The sequence below is a fragment of the Myiozetetes cayanensis genome, unplaced genomic scaffold (genome assembly GCF_022539395.1).
Source record: "Myiozetetes cayanensis isolate MyiCay16 unplaced genomic scaffold, myiCay2020 scf16, whole genome shotgun sequence".
Classification (NCBI taxonomy): domain Eukaryota; kingdom Metazoa; phylum Chordata; class Aves; order Passeriformes; family Tyrannidae; genus Myiozetetes; species Myiozetetes cayanensis.
The window spans coordinates 3,751,532-3,775,700 of NW_026087270.1; the positions used below are offsets into that span (position 1 = coordinate 3,751,532).

The window sequence follows — 24,169 nt, forward strand, 5'->3', positions numbered from 1 at the left end:
GTAGCAAACTGACCAGTGCCCTCAGCCTCTAGCTCAATAACACATTAATAAAAATAACTGCTTTAACCAAATGACCATGAAATTAAGTATGTTCTTATTCAAATTAAACAAATGGATATGCTTTTCAAAAACATTTTTGAGCCTGACATGGTCATGTTTAAAATACACTGATATTTTATTGTTTTAAAAGCCCATTATTATTTTTTTCCATTGAGTGCAAACCGGAAAAGACGAGACTTTGAATTTCACATCTTCAAACAATGGACAGCAGCTTCTTGCAGAAACACATACTGTGACTCTGCATCAAATGGGTGGCAGGACACAGGGATATGGAGGAAAAAACATCAGTGGATTTCTAATGCAAGATCATCTGCAGGATCTCCAGAAGAAACCCTTTCTGAGTCTGCACAAGGATGACTTGAACTGCAAATACTGTGTACATAAATGGTACTAACATATTTTAAAGTAAATGTGCACAGTGCTCTTAGACCCGTGCAGAAAATTAGTAATAAATGCAAAAGTTACAGTCTGCAAAACTCAGAATGACAACTTACTGTCTTTCAAAGGGTCACCACAACCAAACTTTGAATATTTTTTTCCAAGTATCTAAATCCAAGTTTCCCACTAATACAAAATTATTTCTTTCATAACTGTTTTCTGAATAAATTATGATGTTAATAACAGGTTAAAGGACAGAGAAGCTGAAGTCCTTATTTTACCCACCAACAGCCAATTTAGTGAGTGGCAGGACAACATCTTCCAGGCTGACCTGCAAATGGGCCTTCCCTCCCTCAACTGTGGCAGAGTGAGAGCCTCTCCAGAGCCTCTCCTGCGAGTGGGGACAACAAATGTCACAATTTCTGCTACTGGGCACATTATCAGCCTTCCTGAGGGAAAGATGAGTCCTTCTCTCCCACCTCTCCCAAGAGGGAGAGGTGAGTCAGCTCCCATATTTGCTCTGGCAGGTTTTGTCTAATGCTTTTAAGTCCCACTACTGCTCATGGGAGCGTTGCTTGTGAAGGCTGAGACTGGACCACCCTCTGCAGCTCATTCCTCAGTTGTCCCAGAGCTGTCAGGGCTGCACCTCATCCCATTCACTTCCAGGAACTCTTCACTCTATCCAAGTCATCCTTAAAAACCTCTGTTTTGCTGTGGAGAACTTTTGAGACCCCCTCTTCCAGGAGATTTTGATGACAATTATTTGGTTACCTGAAACCGCTGGCAGGAGCGCGAGGAGGATCGATGTACATTAGGGCATGCAATGCATAACATTTTATAACCACTATTACCTTAGTGACCAACTGAAACTACCAACAATGGTCATCTGAACTACCCTGCATATAAAACAATAGCCTTGGTACTCTCCTAATTAATCACAGTAATGTTTCCCTCAATGAGTACCTGATGCATTTCTCTGTTGAAAAGTATTTTAAAATATACATTTTTATCCACTTTTGCCTCCTTTTTTTTCCTGCGGAGTATGTAAAGATTAGATTTTCCCCGTTGATTTAATGAGGAGAAGCAAAGCTAGGGCATCAATAGTTAACCTTATATTACCCTCTGCTGAACAGACACAGTATCAATGTAGGGGTTTAACTACCACACCACTAAAAACACATATTCCTGCAGTTTTAGACTAGCCGTAAGAATGCTGTGTATATGTTTTCCTCATTATTTGGATGTGCTGTTTGAATGTTGTGATCAGTGATTCAGAGCACATGATTCATCAGGAAGACATTTGCTAGGCAGACATGTGAGGAGCTGTCTGCCTCTTCAATCTCACTGACAGGGCAAAAATGCTGATTTATAGTAAATCATTAAAATCTGCTTATTATTGCACTGCTTGTTCCTCTTCTCCACTTCAAGCCAGCATCTTGATCTGCATCATGTCTCTTACAATTTTATACTACAGCAAGCAGTTATTTAAACAAGAGAGAAATGATCCTTAGTCTTTATTAGTGCATATGAAAGGATATTTTGTTTAAAGAAGACTAATTAAGAAAGCAGACTCTATTTTCTTGCTCAGTTTAGGGAAAAATAAAGATTTAAAACATGTAAGTGCAAAGAATTATTGCAATAAAACATTATTTTAAAAGGATTATTGAATAGCTTGCTTTAAAAAAAAATAATTGTGAAGCAGCAGCTCAAACACAACCAAAAATATTTGGAAGGAAAGAGATGTTGGATGATTATTCAGTTTGTGATAGCTCTCAGGGAAGACACAGCTAAATATTATGTGATTATTGATGGAAAGGGAAAAAAACCCTTGAAACTAGAACCGGGTTCCTGTTGGGTACAATGACAATGGAAACATTAAAATAATCTTCAAGAAGGGGGGAAGTTTTGTTTACTTTGAAAGAGGTGGTTTTGTGAAATAATGCAATATGTAAATACGTTGTCTGATAGAAAAACAAAGAAACAATACAAAAAGGTCTATATTGTGCATGTGTTACTTACAGTAAAAATTTTAATTTGATGCCTGGGGACAGAAATTCTTGCCACTGAATTACAAAGAAGTGAATAAACTGACTCAAAATTAATCCATACAGATCTGTCCCCTTAATAATACTAATTCCAGAGAACAAAGCAGTGCATAATGCATTTTAAATTAACTTGGAAAATGCATAATTTATATTTGTTTTATTTCTTAATATTTGAACACAGGTACATTTTAGAATGCTAAGGACAAGAAAGGAGAGGGCAGATTTTGTCCATATATGCTCAATTAAAAAAAAAAAAACAAACCAGATAATATTTTTCAAGCTCTCTTAGAAAAGGACTTCAGCTGTGAAATATTACAGAGAAAGGATAAACACAGTTAGGAGAGAGAAAATGATTTTTAACATGCTGTGAAATGAATATGTTTGGTTAAAATATAAAAAGGGTCCTAATTCCTAATAAAACATTCTGAAACAGATAATTACATATTAGTTTGGATCAAAAATAATGTCCTTACTCATGAGAAGCAATTGAGAGATACACGGCGGGGTGCCCTGTCGGGCATGGCAGGCAGCTGGAATAGGGGATGTGAGAGGGCAGGGGTAAAGCACTGCAGGGAGACACTCCATGGAAAACACACAGCCTGGATGGGAAACGGCAGGACTGGAGCCTGCTCCTTTATTAATGCTTTCTGCCCACACATGTAACGCTGTCACCTGCCTTTTATAGGCATCGTATTATTTACCATATGGGTGTGCAAGTGGAAAAGCAGACATCCTGTGTCTAACCTAGAAAAACCATGCCTGTAAGTCAGGTATGCATTGATCCTTCATCTGCAGGGGTGGCTCAGGGTTTGCTTCACCCTCTCCAGCCCAAAAGGTGAACCTTCACTTCCCTGGGCACCACATTACCCTGGGGAAGAGGAAACAATTTCATGTACTGGTATATCAGTCTCCTTCCAGGGTATGCCTTTTGGACAAGTGTTTTAGTGCCCTACTGGGCTATGGCTGAGCCTCCAGGTTTGGAAGTTTGTTGTTCAGTTTGAACTAAAGAGAAAGGAAGGAAAGCAAAAGGTTTTCTGCTGCAGTACAAACACAGGTGCAGATGGTAATGTAATACAAGGAGGGAGCACCTGGATTTAGGTTCTTAGTCTGGAAAATTAGTCCCCACTGTTTTCCTCTCTCCCCTTCCAGAGTAACTTTGGGTCTAATAAATTGAGTGTTTGGAGAGGGCCAAAAGGCAATGTGTGTGCCTTTTGCCTATGTACATGCAGAGATGGGGCATGCTCACCTGGCAGGCAGGGGCATCTGTACTTCCCCTCTGGTTTACAGGTCTAGGTTGCTCCTGAAAAGAAGGACCAGCTTTAATAGTGACATGAAATTTTGCATGCATTTGCATTCCTGTATCAAAACTATCATGCTGGGTGAGGCTGGAAGCCTGAGTGAGAACTGAAAAAACTGGACCTGCTTGACTATATTTACTTGGGGAATGTTGGCTGACCCAGATTTAAGACAGTGGTGGCACATGTGCAGCTGGTAATCAGTAAGTATTTTGAATAATTTTGCTGGTGTAAATGTCAGTAATTAATACTGCTGATTGTTAACTCTCTCTGAGTGGTTACTGTAGGAGCACACAAAGGGTAAAGTGAATCTTTTATGGAGATTTTTCTAAATAAACTTCAAAAGAGGTGAAATTTGCCTGAGACCAGACTTGCTTACAACACAGAAATTTAGCCCCCAGTTGCTAAGTTATAAATCTTTCTGCCAGATTGGGTAGAACATCACATTACCTTGAACTAAATTTGTAAAGAATGACCATTGTCCTCACAGCTGTAAGAGAAAAATGTAGAGCTTGTCCCAAACCATGGGTTTTAATAGGCTCTTCACATGAAACTAAAAAGTGAGGAGATAAAGCCCAGCCAACACAAATTTATCCAAACTGATTACTTCCATAGTGACAATTTGTTAAAGAATGACTTCACTAGAAAACTAAATTGATTACATTTTGCACACTTTTAGTATTTTAACTACCTGGAAAAAAAAAATCAGCTTGTGTTTACAGAACAACATTCCTAGTTAATTCCTTCCTTGGTGCTATGGTTGAGAGTTATTTTCAATAACTCAATTTACAGGCTAGCCTTATCGTGGGCTAATGCAAATTAATGCTTTGAGTCATAAGTGTTTCCCTTGGAAACAGTAATTTCAAGTTAATGTCTCTTGATGTGAAATGGAGTGCAGTGTCACAAGCTCTCTCTCACCAACCTACAAATTAACTTGTGTTTCCTCTGTGCAAGAAATATGGGTGGCATCCTGCTTTGCTTCCTGTAAAAAGTTATAGCCATACACATGTGTGTGCATGTTTTTGTGTGTGTGTGTGTCAGGTCACTCTCTAATGCACTGGTTATTCTGGATTTTCAATGGTGCAACCAAAACTGTGTGAAAAGGCCATACACAGCCATTGGAAATAAAACAAACCCCAAAGCAATAAAATTTACAGCACGCTAACAAAATGATGATTCATGAAAGATAAACGCTGATCCCCAAACCAGCCTTATTTGGGCAGGTTGGTTTGTACCCAGGGATTGTTAGGAAAAAAATTTGTGACTAGCAAGTATGAAAAGTGAATACAGAATTAAATTAAGAAAGAAAACAAAGAAAGAGAAAAATAGAAGAGGAAAAAAGTATTGCTTCATTGTGACATTAATGGCAAAAAAAGTCATTAATCACTTTTTTTTGGTGACATGTTTTAAATGAATCAACAGTTGAAAAATTCTGTAATCCAGCAGGGCTTTGTCTCCTGCATATATATTTGATTTTGTATTTCAGTCCAATCTTAGCACATCCTGAAGAACTGCAGCCTTACAACATTGCACGGAGAGAAATCACAGCCCTTCTCTCCATCCTTCCAGCCCTTTGCACATGCTGGAACGTGGGCTCTTTATTCTCATACCTGGGTAAGGCTAAGACCAGGATAAAGTCTAAACTACTAATGGTGAATTCAGTCACCATAGAGTCAAACTAAACTAATTCTGTTGCCTGGGCTGTTTGATAGTGGCTTCCCCTAAAGCTCTCAGATTATTGAACTGTGGTTTGGAATGTTGGTTATTTCTTCTTCTTGCAAAAAAGCCCCATTTTTTTCTTTGCCTTCTTATTAGTCCTGAAATCAAACCTTTGATTTTATTTTAATCTACCTTCTGGTATTTATTTAAAATAAATATTAAAACCCCAAATCACTATCCCCTCACTTTTCCTTTGCATAAGTTAAAAAACAAGCTTTGTAAGCTGAGAAATTACAAAAATCCAATCTTAAATACAGAACATTTTTTACATTTGCATGATCCTGAACTTTTTTTGGAGATAACCAGCTCTCTGTCCCACCATTTTTTGACCTCCACAAAATCTCACAGCCTCCAGCAAACTCAGTAATGCTACTTCCTTCCTCACAGCAAATGGAACTAGTCTCCAGATTTCTAAGAAAAACAAAACAAACAAACAAGCTAAAAGGTGGTAAATAGCAGTTAATGCAGGATGCCCACTGAGCATCAACTGAGACAGTCCCACCAATCCTTGAGCTTCAGAGGGATCAGCAAACTTTGGGACATCAGTGAGGAATTACATGTGCTGCCTCAAAGCACCAAAGCCTGCCCAGGCTGTGGTCTTGGAGGAACTTGTCCTCCTCTGAAATTCATGGGTAGGATTGTGCTCAATGAGAAGGGGAAAAAAAAAAAATCTAAATTGCATGCAGCTCTTGCTCCTGAGAGAAGTGGCTGTGCAGCCTTGGGAAACACATTCCCACTTCATCTTGAGTACTGGCAAGAGAATGGAAGCAGAAGTGCCCGTCAGCAGCCACAGGCAGATGTGGCATTTCAGAGCAGGGGGAATCCAGGGCAATAATAAGATCTGAGACAGAGAACCAGGTAGAATCCTGGAAAATTAAAGAGAAGGAAGGAGATGCAAGACTGCGATAAAAGGAATGAAGAATGGGAGGCAGAGCATTCATAAACCAAGATGAACAAATAAGGTGGTAAAAACTAGGGAGGAAAAGGAGCAGTTTGACTGATTTTTAGAAGCTAAGGTTCTGATGTCTATAGGAGGAGGAAAGGAATCAAGACAGAGGGGCGGAAAAAGGGAAATAAAGACGATCTGGGCTGATAGAAGTAGCAGAGACATAGAAAATGAAGTAAACAAAGTGTGTCTGAAGAAACAGAAGCAGGAATGGAGAGTACAAATTCCTTCAGGAGGAGGTAAAAGTGCGAATAGCTCTGTGCTCTGGACAGAATGGGGATTTCTTGAGAAACCACTGGCTAAAGACAAAGTTCCTATGCATTAATGCAGGCTGTTCAACGATTTTTTTCCCTAAGGTTTGAAACAAACTAGAGGGCTCAGAACACTAAACAAAGAAGCAGAAGAGAGGAAAGGTTTAGTTTAGGTTGTGCAGGTGAGTTTTAGTTTTTGGAGTGTCTTGAAATAGCCCATACTAAATAAAAGAGCAGATACTATAATAGCCTGTTTACAAGATCAAGGCCAGAAGCAAATCAAATGAAAGGTTAACAAGATCAGAGTTCATAAATTAAGTTTTAAATTCTCTTTTTCTTAAAGAGAAAGATTTAGATGAAAGATCATACAATCTATTTTAATTGTAGAAATAATTAGATGTATGGAAGAGGAGAAGGGATAATATGTAACCAGTGAAAGGACCTGGTCCTCTTGACCAAGGAAACACCCTCCCAGACAAAGTCAAAGATATTGCATATTCAGGAATCAATAAATTTTTCTTTAGTTAAAGAAGTCTCCTATTGTCCATGTTCATTTAAGTCATCCAACTTAAAATGGGTTTACTTCATCTAAAGAAGAGTTTTTTTTTTTCTTCTTTTTTTCGCTTTCATGTTGTCACAGATATTTCATTCTGACCAAAATGCAACGACTCAGATATGAGTAAAAAGACCAGAATGGCTATTGGGGAAGACTCCATTTAGTACTTTGATTTAGAGACTTGAAAAAAATTTAAAAATATTTATTTTTCTATTTCCAACATAAATAGTGTAAGGTTTAGAATGATATTTGCCATCAAATTTATGAAGTGCACAGATATCACTTCAATGCAGAAGCATCACTTCTATTTTTTTGAAGGGTCTTTTCCTTGCATTTGATTTCGTAAGAGTGTGCAGAAAAAGATTCTGCAAATTCAGCACTTAAGAGAAATGATAATCAGACAGTATCACATTTAAATCATAATGTTGCATTACATTGCAACACCTTGCTTCTCTTATAACTCATGAAAATTCCCTAGGGACCCACAATCTTAAGAGAAAAGAAAAGATTTTATCAGTAACAATCCCAAAAGATTCTTGCACTTTGGCGTTGGGTTTTTTTTGTTTTTGTTTTGGTTTTTTTTTTTAAAGACAGTTTGCACACAAGAATATGGCTGCTGATGTGATATAACTGAGACTCAGCTGGCAAAAATGTTTTTCTCTTCACAATTATCCTCTTGGATTTCATTCTGCAGAAGGCTGAAACAGAAGTCTTGGCAAAATTTCCATGATCTAACGGGAGAAGAAAAGTGGAAAAGTGGCTGCTGTTGGAGGGGCCGTGTTGGCCCGCACAGGGCAGAGGGACCTGCCCTCTGGTCACTGCCACCCTGAGCCAGGAGAAAGTGCCATGGAAAAACAAGAAGCAGGCTGAAGAGCAATATTAATGGGGAAAGTCACCTCCTTCCTTCTTTGTCGATGAAACAGCTTGTTCCAGGTATTTTGTTTTTGAACAGAACAAACGGTAACTAATCGGTAAATGTTATTTTGCATGTGCGTATATCACCCGATTGCTCCAGCTCCTGTAATGTGATATCATACATCAGAGTCAAGAGGGATTAACAGCTCTGTCAAATGTCATCAGTAAAAACGCTCTATGTACAGTCAGCTCCTGTGGAAACACTTCTGAGCAGGCTAAGTTTAATTCAAAGAATTTTCAAAAACATCTCCAATTGTCATAAATAGGAGAGTCCCTGGAGAAGCAGATGTTAGTTCTACCAAAAGCAGTAAAACATCTAGAGAAAAAACCTCATAAATATGGGCAAACCTTACTCATAGAGGATTTGCTAGAGGAAGATCAAAAAATTTACAGTGGATGTCATTTGATGTTTTAAAATACTATCATGTGTGTCATTAAAAAAAAAAAAAAGGAATATTCCCTTAAATGTCTGTTATTTAGTTTTGAAATGAAAAATATCAAATAGTTAAACTTTATAATGTGTAAAATTGTTTTTAGATTACAATGTAAATGTTACATACAAGAAAGCAAACTTGAAAAGCTTGCTGCAGAAAGATCCAAACCACCAAAGCCAAACAGATGTTTTTAAGCTAATCTGATGGCAAGGGCCACATGCCATCATCTGTAACTGAGCCCTTATGGAGGGAGGCCAGGATTACTGGGGGTTATAAGTCCTGGTTCGCCTATTGAGAACCACGTGGAGATCCTTGAAACGTCGTGTGAAAAATGCAGATGCAGTTTCCATCTGACGAGTCCTGCTTTGAGCTGCTCAAAATCCTGAGCTGCTGAGAGGCTCGAGGAGCCCCAGAGCCTCCTGCCCAGCCCACCAGCCTTTGGCTCTTCCTCTCCACAGAAAGCAGGACACAAATCAGAAAGCATTTGGTTGCAACCACAGGAGACCCCCAGTGTATTTTCTTACTAAATTTCTTCCTTCAAAACAAACCAAGTTTTAGAGGTAACAGCATTAAAAGGGAAACACCCTGTGACTAGTTCTGCATTTTTCTGGACTACTTTTTTCTGTTATCATTCCTGAAAGTGACTGGGGTGGGCTACACTTGTGTAGACATATGTGTATATTCAACTTTAAATGTTATCTATAGCATCATGGCAAAGAAACATCTCACCATGTAAACAAGTCTCCCTATAAATCAAACCTTGAGCAACCTGGTCTAGTGGAAGGTTTCCCTGCCCATGGCAGGGAGCTGGAATGAGATGGTCTTCAAGGTACCTTCCAACCCAAACCAGTCTGTGATACTATGGTGAAACTTGATAAGTTTTATCAGGATCTTGGATTTTTATTTATAAAGAGAAAAGGTATTTCCTTACTTGGGAATAAACTTTTAATAACAGAGCTGTTGTTGCTGAGCAGTGTGAGACATGCCCTAAACTGCAAGAAATTTGGACCACCTGGTCAGGCCCTAAGGTTTGCCTACAGTGGGCTGAAATATTAAATATCATCTATCAAAGTCCATAATTAACTCATCTGCAAGTTTTTTTCTAATATCCTGTACTCCGCTGAAGTTTAGAAAGTCAATCTCTATGTTCTTATTAGCTTCAAAGAGTTTAATTACTGTATAAGGAATTAAAATAGTATTGAAGTTTTAGCTTTCTGAAGATTAATTAATCCAATACATAATTAAACTTTAGGTGTATTTTTAAAGGGAAGACAGTGCTTAAGTTACATGAATTCAACCTTCGGCACTGACCTTGTGGCCCCGTGGGCAGAGGACAGCAAGGCTCTGCTGGAGAAACTGGGAAAGCACTGGCTGGAGGACAGGAGTGACACTGGACAGAGGAGAGCTATCAGGCTCAGTTCCCAGTTCTATTAAACTAAATTATGGGGAAACCTTTCTTTGTATTTTTGTTCATATATTGGCACTTACTAGGTTAAAAATCATCAGAGGCAACACCTACAGTCTTGCCTGTGCTACTGAGCAGGTTCAGTCCTTCCTGTGCCAGGTCCTGCCATTGCTGGGGGTGAGGAGCTTTGGCTTCCACTCATTCAGTCATCTGACTGTAAAATCCGTATAGAAATTGGGTACTGAAGGCTCTGTAATTCAAATGAGCTGTTTGGGGCATTAAGCAATCAAAATGTCCCATTTGCACCTTCGTCTTCACACACTGGGGTCCAGTATGTGTGAATGCCCCTGATAATATTCAGGGAGGTGGGCATAAAGATATTTTCCTTAAGAGGCAGGTATTCATGGTCAGAATGGTGCTAAAATGTTCAGCCAGGGAAGACAGGATCCCTAAATTGTATTTGTTTCACAGCATAATGTATTATTTCAACTTTTAATGAAAACACATGGGTTAATGTTATTTAAAATGCATTTAGGATAAAGGCTGCATATGAAACACTGTCAAAAGGAAAAAAAATTAAAATCATCATAAACCCTAGCTTTTGCTGCATTTATTTAAGAAAGAAAGACTTAATATTTTCTGTTTGGAGGATTTTAATGAATAAATGTTATTCCTATTTATTATTTACAACTTTCAAAACTTAATGAATAGTCCTGGTGATAATTTCTTTATTTCTATATTTATAGAAGTACAGAATTTCATACATACTGAACTGTGTTATTATCTACACATGTTCCGCCTTTCTGTAAATACAGAAATTTGGTGTTTGCCAGTAGAACTATTCATTACAATTTGAAAGTGGATAAATAATGAATAGTAATGCCATTTCTTCATTAAAATTCTACAAAAGGGAAATACATACTCGTTATTCCTTTCATGAATTCGGCCCATTGAAGGTTCATAAATAATTGTGCTTCACAATTGTGTCTAATTAGCAGTGAACTTAATCCAGTGCATCCAAAAGCCTGAAGCAAAGGGAGGGATTTTTTTTGTTGTTGTTTTATTTCTCACTCTTAGTGGCGACTGCCTGATTTTTGAATGCACCTTTGCTGATAAGGCAAAATGATGCATCTTCAAAGATCAATGTTACTTTTTGTTTTACCCCAAACTTCCCCTTTTAAGTACCAGATTCATAAACACTGTCCCCATCGAACTTGAGGTTAGCTCAACAGGAGATCAGCAATTAGCAATACAGCGGCTAATAAATGAATCTCAAAAAATACTTCTCTACATCTAAGTTCTCCTAGGGTGCTTTTGTTCCCTAACATGAGCTTCCCTGCAGAGCTGAGCTACTGTAGGCATGTCTTGCTAGGAAAGAGTTACTCCTGGAGTGAGCTCAAGCCTCGGCATCTGCTGTGGAAACACCCTTAAGGAAGGGTTGTTCAAAAGGCACAAGGTTGAGTCTTCCCTGCCAGGGAGGACTGGTAGTCTTTCAGCACATGGGCAGAGTCACAGCTCTTTCTTTCCCTGCACTGGCTTCAAAGTCAATATACAAAATAAACTGATCACGTTGTTAGCAAGTATTTCCCAGCAATGTGCCCTGAAGAACTGTTAGAGAATGATTTATATTTAGCCGTCTCTCTTCTCTATATAAACTATTTTACTGTGGAGCTAGACATACTAAATGTCCCATATTCTTCAGCTTTCACTATCTCTAGTTTCTGTGATGCTTATCACATGCCTCACATTGAGATTCTTCAGCAGGCTTGATAAAAATCCTAAATATATTCGTTGTTTTCTTCTCCCTTAACTAGTCAGTCATCAGCAGTGCTGTTGCCTTTGTTCTTTGTACATTTTCAAAGGAGCTGAAGCCCATACTCCAACTGATTTGATGTTATCTGAATCTTAAACCATCACCAGCTATGAAACATCTAAGTCTGTTATGAATAGTCGTTTAAACAACCACTACTTCTTTATGAGACACCAGCAGGTTATTTGATTATATTACAATCACATGTCTTGCAGTTGAACTTTACTGTTGCCAATGAAAAGCAGAGGAGAGGAAGAAGGAAAGGGAAATGAATCTTTGCTTTTCTGAGTGTCCTTTGTATCTCATACGACTCATACAGTGAGGACACCAGACAATATCTTTATTGAATTTATGCCATCAAACTATTTAACACAAAACTTGATATATTTTTAACTGACCTTGTCTTAGAAAACAAAGACAGACTCCAACAGTTTTCTTAAGCGAAAGCCTCTAATATCACAGCGTCAATAAAATAAACATCTCTTTTGTTTTTCCTCCCTATCCTTTAAAAAGACTAAAGGAAGATCTAAAGACAAATTCCTTGAGGGAACAAATTTAACTAAAATAACACTGTAGTCTGGTCTTAGAATTATCTCAGCTCCTTCCAAATATAGAAAATAGAAAAATAAATGCAGTTTTGTCATCATATTTCACCCTAGAGAAATTCATATCCTCCAACAAACAAAACTATGAATTAAAATGACCTTTCAATACAACCACTGGAGAAAGTTACCTAGGGAAGAGTCAGGGATTAGATATATGGACTGGATTTTTTTCCTAGTTCTGCCACCAGACATGCAGAATGACACTGGACAAGTCAGAGATTTTTTAGGTACCTGCTCTCCCATAACAAAATCCATAGCCATGAGTTAAATCCTGATGACTTACTTATAAAATGCATCCAGAGAGTTAGGCACAGAGAATAATAAGTGAAAAGCTGCCTAATATAACATAAATCTAAAAAACGCACTCACCCTTGGGCATAATAACATGGGCATAATAGTATTCTCCTACCTCACCGAGTGCTCTCAGCATACATTTCCAAATGCATAGGTTTGTAAAGACTACAGAAATAGTTTTGGAGCCCCTCCTTTCCCATCCCTCTCCACAGATCTGGTCATTGCCTGTTCCTGGCAGAAGGTGTGGATGGGGGCACAGGCCACAGAAAGTGCTGGCAGTTTACTGTTCTTGCTACTTATTGTTTGAACTGAAAAAAAGTCAGTACTTTTCATCTGTCCACAAGAATGCAGGAATACAATCTTATGAACTAGTTGGGATGAGAGGCTTAGTGTTTCCCTACGACTTTTCCCTTGTTTCTCACACTGCTGTTTTTTCTGAGTCTGGGAATTATCTGCAGTACCTCAGAAACCAGAGTTCAGCAGCATTGATACAAAGATGTTTGTCTTTCTGTCAGGCCTCTGAGCAAAAAACTTTGACTAAATGCTTGGCAATGTCTAAATTCTCAGGGCAAGAATGTGTGTGTCTTCCCTCACACATCCTTTGTGCCCACAGGCACAGATAGCAAGGCAGTGAGAGACCTGCAGAAGTGATTTCCCATTTGAGCACGCTGTGACCTGGATGCACATGTAGGTATATTGTTACAATTTCTGCAACCTAGGTGCAGAGGTTTGAAAATATGCCCCCGGTGACCAGTCATCAGTGAAACTGAAATGAGGACAGCTCCATGGAAGAGGCTTTCTGAATGCCTTGAAATATACTCAGCATATTTTAAATGGCTTTAATTCTACAGTACTTTTAATATAACCCTTTAAACATGAGGGAACACAAAGGGAAGGTTAATTGGAATGGCTAATTAAACATAGTGAAGTTAAAGAACTGGAACACTGGGATTTTGTTTTGATATTTAGCAACATCTCATAACCCTAAGGACATTGATTTAGCCTAAGGTCTGGTATCTTTATAAATTGCAACATAGCCTGGAGACCCAAAGGAGAGACAAAAGGGTTGAGTACTTGTAACAACAGATTCCCAAAGGAGCCCTAATAACAATTATAACCAACATGATTATTTGCATTAGTTAAAAATAAATCCATCTCTCAGGTTTTAGTCATTTTGTACTGATCAACTAGGATATGAAAACAGTGAGACAAAATCTGCAACAAAAGCTCACCCGATCCCAGGATCCAGAGGACAGGAATTCACATCTCACAACTACCCCTTGTGGATCTGCAGGCACAAAATACATTTTGCCCTGGAAAATCCCATAGGAATTCAAAACATTCGCCAGATCTGCCAATGAATAATAAAAAAATAGTGATTTTCTAGACTTTTCTAGTGTTGTCCACGAGTCTTAGAATAACATATAGCTAGGAAACTGAACAACACACCCAAGTCATAGCTGGCAGAGGGAAATACAAAGAGGTGATTTCATGTCCAAGCCTGTTCCTCACCACAAAAAGATGCCTGTGCCTTGTGCTGTGCCGTGTTGATATGCCAGAGACAAATTCAGTAGAGCAGGAACTGCCAAACAGCACTGGAATTAAAAAGAGTGGAGCATCACCAGCAAGATCCTAAACCTTACATTTTTTCTGGTTTTGGGAACAGGGTCTTCTCTGCACACTGGAATGTGTGACAGAAACCTGCCTGGCTGATATAAAAGAATCATAGAATGTTAAGGGTTGGAAGGGACCTTAAAGATCATCTAGTCCCAAACATGGGCAGGGACCTCCCACTAGACCAGGTTGCTCAAGGCCTTATCCAGCCTGGACTTGGACCAGAGTTGGAGTATCCACAACCTTCCTGGGAAACCTGGCAATATGTCTCATATTATTTAACTGGAAGTGCAAACAAAAGCTGTTGAACCTCTGATGCCTTTGCTTGGTGAGCTCATTGCATGAGGGCTGTCCTTACTACACAAAATAAACCCTTGCTTCCATGAAGGTGTCCAGATGGCCTTCAAGACACAGCTACAGACTGCTGACTACTAAGAACAAATCAGTGGAGTTGTTTGGTTTTTTCTAGTGGTTTTTCTTTGTTTGTTTGTTTGTTTTGCTTAGGGTTGTCTTCCATGCACCTATAACAGGAACATGAGGAGCTGGATGCTTTCTTTAAGCAATTTTTTTTTCTTAGCTCACTGAGAAGTTCCCACAACAGGGCACAGCTGGCTCAGAGTTGTTTGCCTTCCCCATTCCTGATTTCACCATTCAGCTGCTGCAGTCTTGTAACGGTGCATGGATTACAATGTCTGCTGAAAAACATGATGTCTCAGCCTTAGCTCTGGTGCCTGGGGAATTAAGAGCGCTCTTAAGGATTAAAACGAGATCCCAGCCATACTTGCATTACCTGCACGAGGAAGAATTAGGATCTATGCTACTATTAGTCACATGGCTGATGCAAAAGTGTATAATCTTTTTAGGAATGCTGACTTCTATTAATTTAAGGATACAATGATCAGATTACTAGATATTAATGACATAGATGCATAGAAGATTAATGAACTAGATGAGGGTGATTTTAGTTTAGCAGCTGGACTGATGGAAAACAAGCAGAAATACAGTGTGCACACATAAAACTCCCAGTAAACAAACCCTAAGGAATTACCTGCCATGTGCCACATCCTTGCCCCACCAACAGGATGTAAAGATTTTACCCAGACTCAGGAATGATGAGTAGATTAGGGTTAATTGTTTGCACAGGACAGAAAGATCTAAAGAAATGAGGTAATTTCTAAACTAGCAAGGCAAGTGGTGGCAAAGGGCATATTTAAGCAAATGTTATGCTGGTGAGCAACCTTAAAGCCAATAGGGTTGTGCCAAGGTCATGATTGTCCACACAGCAGCTCTGTGGGGCCATCACAACACACCAGGGCTGTGCACCTGATGGCAAGGAGACCCAGGGACTCCTCCTGCCCATCAGTGTCACCGTGTTCACCCAGTGCCTGATCCGCACACTTCTCTTTTTGCTCCTCGCTCGGGGTGGATTTGGGGTATTCCTGGAATAACTGGTAATCCATTTCAGGCTGCTGTCTTTCCAAAGGCCTTCAGCCTCAGGAAGAAGCATCCCAGGAGCAGGCAGGTAAATGCAATCTCCAACTGCAGGTTAAGCACATGCCTCAGATGTCTCTAGATCTCAGGGAACGCAGTTTTAGCTGCCTATTTGTTTTTATTCTGCAAATGCTGGTGCTGAGCCCCTCCCAGCTGCCCTGCCAGCCAGCTGCACACCCTTCCCTCCCCCAGGAGTCCCAAGTGTGGCACTGCTGCTCATGGAGAACAGAAGGAAGTCCACGTGATTTTTTTGTGGTCTTGGAGAATATTTGGATTTGGGTCATATCTGTGAGGCTTGGCATCATCTCTCCAAAGAAGATTTGCTGACAATCTACCTACATTTAGATACATAATTCCGATTTCATGAATATAGAGGCAACATTAAATGACCGTGTAAAGCCGCGATCCAGCTCTGAAACAATTTACAGCAAAAGGTATTCAGGCACCAGATAAATCTACAAATCCATTGCTTTCATTAATACCTACAGAATGCTCGAGAGCAGAAGAGGCCTTCATGCACTGCATGAAATATTTAACTGGAAACATATTGCCAATAATCAAATATTATGCTCGGAGAAACCTAAATGCAGTCTAAGAATTTGGAACTTACTGCTGAGATAGCAAATAGCTTGTTCTTTGTTTCTAAAGGTCTTGCAAAGTTTTGTCATTGCTTTTCAAAAATATCTGAGAGAAATGTGAATCCTCCCTGGAAAACCAACAGCAAAGGACCACTTCCCAGCTGTCTTTGTTGCCCATTTAGAAAAAAAGAAAATGGTTTCACAATGATTGCCTTCACTTTAATTCACACCCCCCTCTCCCCCCCCCAATTTCATCAGGAGGAGATTCTGATCCTAAAAGGGTGGTGTAAACCAGAACTACTCTGCTGACTTCACAGAGGCGTAAACGAGAACAGAACAGAGACAATTGCTTTTAAATGAATTAATCAGAGCAAGTTAAATAAAAAGCAGAAAATTCTGTCCCCATTTTATATTCAGGTCAGAATTTGGGGATTTGTTCTCCTCATTTGCCAGTGTTTCAGAACTAGGAAATAATATCTGAGAATTCTTTTTTCTTTCTTGACAAAGAGCGCTAGTCAAAAATTGGGAACCAGATGGCTGCTTATATATTTCTTTTTTTTTTTTTTATTTACTGCAATACTAAAGCCACCATAAAAAAGCAAAGTTGAACAGACAGAGCTAATAATATAATCATTCAAAACACCTGCAAACAGTGCAGATGGGCAATTTCTGTCTGCAAAATCATCAGTGAAAGACCGCCTTCCCATATGGGCAAATCTAGCTGCCTTAGAGCTTCCTAAGCTCTGTCCCTTACCTTAAGAAAACCTGCATCGAGCATATGCAGTCTTTTTATAGCAGAGCAGAAGTGTCTGTATCTGCCTGTTTATTTTAGTTAAATATAACTTACAGCACTTATAGCCCTCTATCAGTGTATTCGGTTTGCCCATTGTATGTCCCAAAAGGGCAGAAACCCTGAAGTAGCAAAGCAAACAGCTTTTATTCAGGCAGAACGTTTACAATTGTTAATGTATATTAATGAACCCCAAACACACAAGTTTTATTCCTTTCTGCAAGCAGTTACAGGACCAAGGTTGCTGTTGCTGGGGTGTGTGAGCACATATGTCTATCTTATGTGTGTGCACGTGTTTAATATTGGGTTATGAAATTATTTTCCCCTCTCATTAAAAAATAAATCCTCCTTCTGGCATCCTTCCGGCATGTCGTCTCCAATGCTAGCATACACTGAGAGATGGGCAGGAATGAGACCTGGGGTGTTTTGGAGCTGATGCTGGTGCTGCCATTGATCCCCAACCACGATGGGCTGATTATGTGCTGCACAACCCTTTTTGCTCCCCAGCTCCTCGTCAACTCAGGTGTCAAACCCGCTTCAGGTCTGGTCACAGCTGAGGTCCCCAGTCTGAGGGGAACCCAAACCTCTGTGAAATGATCTGCAAATGGCCCCCAGGACCCTGAGCTCCTCACTTCACCCATTTAGGTGAAATACTCACCTCTGATGTAGCATTATTTTTGAGCAAGCATCATTAAGAAAACTCCCACCTAAACTTCAGTGTTTTACATGAAAGTCTAACCCAAAAATGTGATCCTCTTTTGGGATTCATGGTGTTGAAAAAAAAAAAAAAGCGTAATTAAGCACTGTGGCAAGGATGTTCAAAGCCAAGCAAATCATCTGCATTACTACTTTATTCAATGAATTCACTCTCTGTTGTGTCTTTGCTCTCTACAACATATAAAGAAACCACAGACCTAACACTTTCTTTTTTTTTTTTTTTTTTTTAAATACTAGCTGTGGACAAAAATAGAAGGCTTAACTACATTTTTACGCTGCTGTTCCTGTTAGGTGTGGGCACCCACACCAACTGCTAAATAAAAAAATGTTTCTTATTCCAGAATATATATAAATTCAGTTTGAAATTCCCTGTCGTTCCTTCCAAATATTGCTTTTCATGTATTTCTTCTGCCCAGAGCAATCTCAAAAGCAAGTCCAGCTGAAACACAAATGGTCAGGAAATCATAACATGATTACTGTGGGGTTTACCTCTTAAAAACTGATCATAAATTGACTGCACCAGTGAGTGTCCACAGCCAGGACATCGTGGAGGGGGGTGAATGCAGCTCTCACCGAGGCACTGACCTTCTCCAGGCGTTTTCTGCATTCAGGGTCCACGCATGAGGTCTCTCTGGAAGGAGCTCATTGCTGTGACAGGGCCTTAAATTTCATTTTCTTCAAATATGTGCACAACTTTGAAATTTGCTTTGTATAAATACTTCCTGGCAGTGAAATGCAACTTCTCAAATAGCCAGTGAAGGAACGCAAAAGGAGCAGAAACCAGGCCACAAGGAATGCAAACATTCACAGAAAAGATTGTACATTATGTACCTAGTTCTGGTGAACATCATCATCAGGCCATTTCACCAGGGTGCACAGCCTTAACAGCTCATGTTGGTGTTTTAACATAACTATTAAAAAGGTAATATGTCATAGGAGGGGAAGTAGGGGGGAATTCAGCTAAAGAGAGTCATAGTATCTGCATTATATATGAATATAATCCTGCAGAAAAACCAAGTCTGCTCTCCTAGCAAGAGCTTGGGAGAGTACAGCTTTTACAATGCCAGCTCATGTAGGAGGAAAAAGAAAGATGTAAAGCCTTTGCCAGGGCTTCCTATAGCGCAGTAGCTCCATTATTATTATTAAGTATCTTCCTTTCAAAGTTTCCTGGATTTCCTAAATGTAACAATAATTTTAATAATTACAAACCCAAGAACACTACTTCCATGGCCAACTGTGTTCCCTGTTTTCCTCCAAGCTAAAGCTCTGCTTTCATGTAATACATAAAAGAGCAATATTGCTCTGATGAACTAAGACACATGAAATATCTAATTAACATTAAAATATTGTCTCTTGTCATTAGCTTCATTTGCACTTTAAGTGTCAGTTCTTGAGAGAGAGGTTCAGAAGCAATGACCTGGCCCTTGAATGGAAAAAAAAAAAAAAAGGCAGAAAAGAGAAAAAAATACACTGTGGTTACATACAAGCAGAGCTGCTTTCCTTGTTATCCAGGCTCAAAGGAGGGCCCTCCATAAATAAGAGAAACTCTTTTTTCTCTTCTTCCTTTTTGTTTCCCAAATAGTTGACCTCCTCCAAAGGAGCAATACAGAGGAATGACTTTTGGCCACAAGAGGGGCAGGGGCTGATGGGGTGACAACCATCTCATCCCTTTCCATGTGCACCCACTTGCCCAGCACTGGCCTGTGTGGCCCAGCCAGCCCTGCCAGGGCTTTGCTGTTCTGGCTGAGCACTGGCCCTGAGCCCTGCACTGACCCCTCTGGAAGTGCCCTAGCCGAACCACTGGCTGGGTGGCACCTCTGAGGGAAAGATATCCTGGGAAGCTGCCCTCGGGTCACAAAAAAACAAACCCTCCCCTTGGCAAACAAGCCAGCTTGATGACTCTAATTAATTTATTGAAACAGATAACCTTTTGTGATCATCCTGATGGGAGCAGGAAGGCAAGGGAAGATCATTACTTTCATTTTAAACTGACCAGTTTGTTAATCAGGTTTTGATTATTTATGTTGCTAGGAGGTTTGTGCCAAATGAGAACTGTGTTTATTTATTTATTTATTTGCTTGTTTGTGTGTTTGTTTTGTACCTGGCACTGAAACATGCCAGATCCCTTCACAGCATTCCTCCATCCCAACATCAGGGCACAAGCCTCACAAAACAGCATGGAAGTGGACGTGGACAATTTCCAGCCTGACAACTCGAGGTCAGGAGGAGTTGCACGTTCAGGGCTGGATTTTTTGGCTCTCCTGGACTGTGGGAAGTTTGTCTCATTAGAGGGGAGAGCTTAGCTGAGATACTTGGATCAGACACTTGCCTCCAGCGGCCAGCAATTAACGTGTACTCAGACAGGGGTGTTTATCTCTGGTCCATGTCTGGTAACAACTTTTTAAATTAAAATCTCAAGGGTCTTAGGCAAGCTGGGAATTTTTACTGTGAAAAGAAGGCTGAATATAATTTCTACAATACAACACCAACACCATAAACAAAATAAACTTTCCTTCTGTCATCTCCTTAGAAAGACCTGCTAATTCATTTGGACTGTGATTACTTTTCTTTTTGTTCTCAGGTTGGTTTGTGCAATCTATTAATAGCTCTTCAAATTAGTCCTATTTTTGGTCTTCCCTGTTCTTGGGATGGCAGGAGTTCTAAGAAGAAACACTGCCCTGTCCCCATTTCCTTGACCAGGGTAGTTCCCATCTGCTGCTCATCCTTGGGGCCAGGGTGAGCTGCCTTTTAGGGTGTGCATCCCCCTGCACCTTCCAAGGACTGCCACCCTTTTCTTCCCAAAGCTGGAGGAGAGCTGTCTCTGCTGCTGCTGAGGGCGAGGGAGAGCAGGAGAAAATCTGCACATCATCGGCAGCACTATTCTTACCGTAACCCGCAATTTCTGTGCGCTCTCCCTTTTACCTGCACGCCACGATTAAATGCCAAAACATGTAAAACTAATTGTATCAAGGTAATTCCCTTAGTCAGCACACCTCTTGGTTGCCTTGCTGTTATTCCTTGCCATTTGTAGGTCAGGATCTAATGGATGAGCTTCACAGGCCTGCATATTTCTTTTTGGAGTTCATTAAAGCCTGAAGCAATTGCACCTTAACATTTCCATGCAATTGCAAATTTGACCTCTGGCAAGAGGCCTCGCGAATCGATTCATTTCCAAACCCGTTATGATTTGTCGTCACTGAAAAGTTTGGGCGGGGGGAGCCCGAGCCAGCCAGGAGAGACAACTCCAGAGCAGGGCTCTGCCTGAGCCACAAGGACAAATGGAAACCAGGAGACAGTTCCGACACTTCTTAAAAACAGTTAATTATTTAAGAGACATCAAGTTTTTCACATGTTAAAAATTGATGGCAAAACAACCACGACGCACCCTATGTTTGGTTAACACCTAAAATTTGACTTTCACCCTCTGGTACCAAAGCAAAGAATTTCACAGTTAAAGCTACATGTCTGGGCAATACTCTGTGCTTAACTCACACTGTTTTTACAAAGGATCTGTGCACAATTTTAAGTGCCATATGTCCAGGGTAAGGAAGAAAAACAACAACAAAAATATAAATATCTACTACTTTTTTTTTTTAATACAGGGATTTAAATCTTGCAGAACATAATATAGAGTAATGACTCTGTCTGATTATAGGTTTTCATTTTCCCTGGTGGTTCAGTTAATGCTCTTTAAAACTATTATAACATGAGTTAAAGGTTGTTGAGCTTTGTTTCTTTTTTTTTTTTAATCTGTTGAAATATATTAAATTTGTGGAACACAGACTCCTAAATCAATGCTGATGGCACATCTAAGGTGCAAGTTGAATATTTAAAGGATTTCTTTGGTTACAAATAATTGAAATTAGGCATTTTTACATTTTTTAAACTGAAAAGTCCACTTGTCTTGAAGTCCTGATTGCAAGTCTATAAGTGCAAACATGTAAGCTGAACAGGAAATTGCATTTATTTGTGGGTATAGCATAGCTGAAAATCTGCCTCAACTACAGAACAGAAGCAGACTGGGAACAACTGCAAGAGCAGATCATGAGTTTGGAAAGACTCTTGATCTTAAAAGTCTGTATTATTACTGCTCCAAATATGTGAAGATTCAGCTGTCAGCCACAGGGATTTTGCTACGTTTTTGTGTGATAGATGAAAGGTGTCTTTAACATAAGATCACGTTCCCTATGTAGTGCTTACTGAACATGGTCATCTCAGGTAACTTCAGCCAGCACAGCACCAGAGAGCCTTCCAAAATACAGACATATTCTGATCAAGATTTTATTATTTAAAACTAATGCTTTAGCACCCTCCAGAAAGCAGCCAGCTGCATCTGCACCATTCACCCTTCTGCCAAAGTCCTCCAAGAAGTACATTCCTCCTCACTGTTCAAAATAATCAATGACAATACATTACTACCTTCCTCCACATGTATCACTCAGTGCTTTGCCTTCAGTTTCTCAGGCCTCAAAGTATAATCCCACAAACAGCCTCCAAAAATTTGAGATGTGTTGAGCAACAGAAGATAAAAAATTAATAAATTCATATACCTATTTCTAAAACATTCACTATGTCTGCATTTTGCCAACCAAACAAGCTCCCCAAATGAAGTTTTTGCCCTTTTTATGTTTGTTCCAGGAGAATAAATCAAGTTTCACATGACTGAGTAAAATAGTTAATCAAGAGAAACTTCCTTTAATGTGCGGCCATGACAGCATTACAATTATTTGAAAATGATAAAGGCGAGCCTTGGTCCATGTCTGTGAAACCACAGAGAGATCTGTCCTCCCTGATCCACAGGAAAATTATCAGCACTGTGGCTTTTGTTAAGTCTTTTCAGGCAAGATGTCATTTTTCAGGAATGTACAGTAGTTATCTTGTAGTGAATGCAAACAAAGTTATGAAGTCTACAAATTAAAGTAAAGATGAATATCCTGTTCTCTGGCTAATGTAATGTACAATGTTCTACATTTCCATATCAAAATTTCATCTATTTTAATATAAAATAATTATACCAGGTAGGATTTCCATCTCAGACTGTGACAAATGTCTTATTGCTACACAAGGCAGCACCTCCGGTGGTTCCCACCACCATTCTATGGGCGAGAGGAAATGAACCCTGCAAGCTGCTGGGACCTGGGCCGTGCAGATTCTGTACTTCACCTGGCTTTCAAATTAGTGCATGGTAGCTCTTGGGTGCAAAAACATTGCCTAGATGAGGTTCTCTCAGCAGTTCCAGCCTGTTTGGTTTTCATTCTCCTGCTGCCCCCACGTGCACTTTTATTTTGTGATAGTCCTGAATGTGGACCTGATGAGGAGAGACTTGCTCCTCATTCAGAGGGGTAAAGAGAAACTCCTCTGCAGATTGCACTATCAGCTGGGCCTCTCTCCTCCCAGAGCCTCTGGGCTTGCCATGAATCATTGGCATGGAATGAAGGCAAGACTCCTCATGCAATTAAACCTGTAGCTGCCCCAGCACAAAGGAAGCGTTGCCCTTTCTGTGAACATGTTGTGCTGCCGCTTCTGGGAGCTCCTGGCTGCGAACCAGCAGAGATCTGGGTGCACACACGGAGCATGATGCGGTGCCATGAAATCCTGGCACTGTCTCCCTGAAGCCCTGGAAGCAGCACAGCAATCCCAGCAGGGCAATCCACTTTGGCTGGCTTCCTGGATGCTGCACTGACGCTGCAGATCCTGCTTGTTCAGAGCCATCCTGAGATCCTCACATGATGCTGTCAGGGGTTGTAGAGGTGTGTTTTGCACACAAAAAAATCACTGTCATTTTCAAACTGTCATTTTTGGACATTTTATGGCAAGAAAACTAAATTTTGCAATAACGCTAACGATGTAAGCTGTACACCAGAATCCAAATTCCTGTTGTTGTTTTACTAACCTTTTTGACTTATGTATCCCTTAGCCAGTGACTTAAGGAACTTCCTCCATGCCCAGTGGAGTTGATGGTATCCAGCTCCAAGAGGGACCCACTGGTGGCCAAGGCTGAGCCCATCAGCAATGGTGGCAGTGAAACAGCAACTGCACCTGGAGAGAGGAATGAGAAAATATGAGAGAAAGAGCTCTGCAGACAGCAAGTCAGGGAGGAAGGAAGGGGAAGAGGTGCTCCGGGTGCTGCAGCCCACGGTGCAGCCCATGGTGAGGCACCTGTGCCCCTGCAGCCCATGGAGGTCCATGGTGAAGCAGAGATTCATCTGCAGCCCAGGGAGGACCCCACTGGAGCAGGTGGATGCCCAAAGCAGGCTGTGACCCTG

At 40.2% G+C, this 24,169-nt stretch overlaps 1 long non-coding RNA gene across 6 annotated transcripts in view; it reads left to right on the plus strand.

The window, feature by feature from the left end:
- The window catches only part of LOC126637946 (uncharacterized), a 49,042-nt gene that overhangs the window by 20,047 nt on the left and 4,826 nt on the right, over positions 1-24,169 (plus strand). For 3 of the 6 annotated variants that reach the window (XR_007628474.1, XR_007628472.1, XR_007628471.1), the window contains one exon: positions 7,945-9,685. This is a non-coding gene — a long non-coding RNA (uncharacterized LOC126637946). Of the gene's footprint in view, positions 1-7,944; positions 9,686-15,792; positions 15,850-24,169 lie in introns of those variants that run through there. The other 3 variants (XR_007628476.1, XR_007628475.1, XR_007628473.1) reach the window with 3 other exon arrangements.